Source organism: Ruditapes philippinarum, unplaced genomic scaffold (genome assembly GCF_026571515.1).
Source record: "Ruditapes philippinarum isolate M1 unplaced genomic scaffold, ASM2657151v2 ctg12219_1_1_1_1, whole genome shotgun sequence".
In the NCBI taxonomy this organism is placed as follows: domain Eukaryota; kingdom Metazoa; phylum Mollusca; class Bivalvia; order Venerida; family Veneridae; genus Ruditapes; species Ruditapes philippinarum.
This window is the reverse complement of record NW_026860941.1, coordinates 17,473-21,184: the sequence shown is the minus strand read 5'-3', so window position 1 is coordinate 21,184 and position 3,712 is coordinate 17,473. Positions and strand designations below refer to the sequence as shown.

At 32.2% G+C, this 3,712-nt stretch overlaps 1 long non-coding RNA gene across 1 annotated transcript; it reads left to right on the top strand.

The window, feature by feature from the left end:
• Positions 1-666: 666 nt before the first annotated feature.
• LOC132713996 (uncharacterized) lies at positions 667-2,272 on the top strand. The gene is made up of 2 exons (XR_009623508.1): positions 667-882; positions 2,174-2,272. It is a non-coding gene; the product is annotated as an uncharacterized LOC132713996 (long non-coding RNA).
• The last annotated feature ends 1,440 nt before the right edge of the window (positions 2,273-3,712 follow it).

Here is a 3,712-nt window from a genome sequence, read left to right as displayed (position 1 = left end):
CAATCAAGTTTGCAGAGCAACAAAAAATGCAGCCTACACCTGACGCATACTATTTAATAAGCGTTTCCCTGCGTTACCGTAATAGGAGACTAAATATGTCCGTATTTCTGGAGACTATGCATCTCTTAGCTCCAGCAGGTGAGATGGTTTTGACCCCTGAAGTTGCTTTAGTTTGTAACACCCGATTTCCTTCTTCCTCTGTGCTGTTTCAAGAGCAATAAATCGTCGATATCGATTTCAACACGAACATTTACACTACTGGGTATTCAAATTAACCGCTTCAAGAAAAACTAATAAATGAAATAATGTTTTTTTTTTACAATTTCAATAGAAACCTTATTTGCTAAATCAGCAGAAGATGTTATAAATTAAACAATCATTGTTTTCCTTAGAATAATTACATACCAAAATAGAAAAAAAAAAACATATTTTAAGTGTTGTTTTTTTTTTCAAGTATCTGTTTACATTTTGATTTTTAATTAAAGAAGCAAAGTTGATTTGGTTGTTTATAACTCCTCATTAAATTAGTCAATATTGTCAACAGTTTGTTATTTCAATAGCTAATGACTTCAGATGCTGATGTTGTTACCATAAGTTTTCGTAAACTCCTTTGAAAAATAAAAAGTTTCACTAGTCATTATTGGTAAACTTTGTGTAAGAGAATATATTATTAAAGATCTGTAGCCATTTTGCTGCTTTACTTGTTTATCTTATGTTTGTCTCTTTTCTGTTGTTTAAGTATACACACTGGAGACCAGGGGAGCCAAATAATGATGCTGGACATGCCAGCAAACACCAGGATTGTATGGCCTTTTATGGTAGCACTGGGCTTTGGGATGATGGATGGTGTGAAACGGAACATAACTTCATCTGTGAAATAGAGTTAGAATTATAAGACATTTCAGTGTCATTCGTTTTTTATATGCCGAAAGAATTTCGGCATATTAATGTTATTCCACTTGGCGTCCGTCCGTCCGTTAGCAATTTGGTTTCCGGAGCTTTACTTAAGTAATAATATTTAAACTTCATAGGATGATTGTCCATATTGGGTTAAAGACCCCTATAGATTTTGGGGTCACAAGGTCAAAGCTCAAGTTCAATATTACCTTAAAACTTAGGTCAAAGGTCAGGGTCACAATGATCTTTACACTGAAAATTGTGGTTTCTGGAGCATGACTTAAGTTCCATTTGGGTAACAGTGTTCAAACCTCATAGGATGATTGTCTTTATTGAATAAAAGATCCAAATCTATAATGTGGTCACAAGGTCATTAAATGACCTTAATATTGTTAACAGTTTTACAACTGTCAAACTTCATAGGATAATCACTTATATTGAGTACATTAGTTATATGCCCTAAATAAATTGCTTGTATTATGTTATCCCCCTGGCGTCTTTCCGTCCATCCGTCGTAGCATTTTTACTTACAAGATTACCACTTGATGGTGGTGCTTTGGACACAGCAACTGCATACATATGAAGGTTCTTCAGCTATAAAGGAGCATTGCTTTTTGAAAGAGGTTATACTCTTACAAATGCTTCATCCTACTAAAAAACACTTTCGGGCATATAATGATCCGTCTAGCGGTGCTCTTGTTTCATCTTGAAAAGAAATATTTAATAATCATTATGAAAAGCTAAGTTTTGTAACAATAAGATTCAAAGATAAAATTATCATTAAAAGTTTATAAAAAAAATCCAAAACAGCTAGAGAACGATTTAATAACTAGCGCGGGTATGTAGGAAAGGTTTCGTAGTATAGATACTTTAAACGTCAGTAAAACATTAACAAGTTCAAGTCAACAGGCTTCACAATACTTGGATACAATTGGAAAAAAAAGAAACCTTAGAAAAGGCCTTAATAAAAAACAGCAACAATGAAAATATTTCAGGGTCGGGATTTTTAGTCCGTTCTTGGAAGTAGTGGTAAATGCAAGCTACCGGCTAAGCAAATAAAAAATCTAAACATTATAAATGATGAAATACAACCCCATATAACTTTTTAACAATGAATTTTCTTTTGTCCAGAATAAAAAAAAATGGTTTTGAAATTCAAGATTGTCTAAAGACTGACTGAAATTATTTTGGTTTGACTTGAAAAATAACAATTGAAGAAGAAATGATAATTTCGTGTGAATGAAATGACTAATATAACAATATTGTTTGATTGTAGGCTTGATGTGGAACCTAGCCAGATAGTTGGATGATAAGCATTATTATTTGATGTCGATTTATGTGCAAAAGCCACAATAAAAGTCACGTTTCAACTGTAGTAGCCTTGTAGTATTTTTATATATCATCTCCTTGCATTCTAGTATTATCTAATTCTTTAGAATTTTGTATATATAGTCTGATATATAGATTTAATTATATTTCATTCTTATCGATGGATGTGTTACGCGAATAAAACGTACAAGTTCAAGGAAAACTAAGTTCCTATGGTATCACGGGTTCTATGATGTCACGGTATGTGTATTTCCTGAAACTACTAGTTAAAGCAACACATGATTATGATATTACTTTTTACGTGTAGCATCTTTCAGTAAATTTCATTTTGTGAATAATGAATATATGTGTAGTAAAAATCTTTATATTTGACTACTATTTCACTAAAAAAAATTTACAAAGTCAATTAAAATATATTATTTTCCCATATACTGACATATCGTATGTTCATATAGTTTTATTTTCATATAGCAAGTTAACTGCTAGAAGTTTTTCACAACTTAATTGGAAGATTTTGACCCATCCCTCCCTAAACTCTTGCATTTTTTGGAGATTACCATGAAACCGTAGTAACCTCTTCTGAAATCACCCAAAATGGCAGACAATGGAAATAGTTTAAAAATAATATTTTAATTGGATCTTCTGAAATAAATTTGTGTCAAAGAGTAGAGAGTTTTGGAAAAGGTTCATTATTAAATAGAAGATAAATCTCATCTATTTAGATATTTATATTTAAATGTTTTCTGATAAACGTAAAGTATCGTGATATCATAGAACCCCGAGCTTTTTATAGTTAACAACACTCTAATTCCCAGAGTATGTTAAAATGTATTCTAATCTACCGGTTTCAAATAAATTAAAAGTGTTAAGAAATCCACTTGTAACACATTCAAACACAGTCGTTTCAGCAAATTTTACAGCAACAACACAAACACAGTCGTTTCATTACCCAGTCACTTCTTATACGCAACAACAACAAAAACACAAACGCAGTCGTTTCAAAAATCCTTGCACATCTTATGTGTAACATAAACAACAACAAAAACACAAACACAGTCGTTTCAATAGCCTGTCACTTCTTATGTTCAGCAGCAGCAGCAGCAGCAGCAGCAGCAGCAGCAGCAGCAGCAACAGCAACAACAACAACAACAACAACAACACAAACACTGTGGTTTCAATAGCCAGTCGCTTCTCATGTGTAATAACAACATCAACAACACAAACACGGTCGTTTCAATAGCCTGTCACTTCTTATGTGTAATAACAACAAAACAAACACAGTTGTTTCAATAGCCGGTCGCTTCTTATGTATAACAACAACAACACAGTCGTTTCAATAGACAGATCCATATGTGACAAAACCTGTCTTATTAAATTATGAAATTAGTGTATAACAATAAGAATTTCACCAACAACTTTTTGTTAACAAAAGAGAACATGTCAATGTATGTTGCTAAATCTTTTGTTATTGAAATAAAAGTTCAGA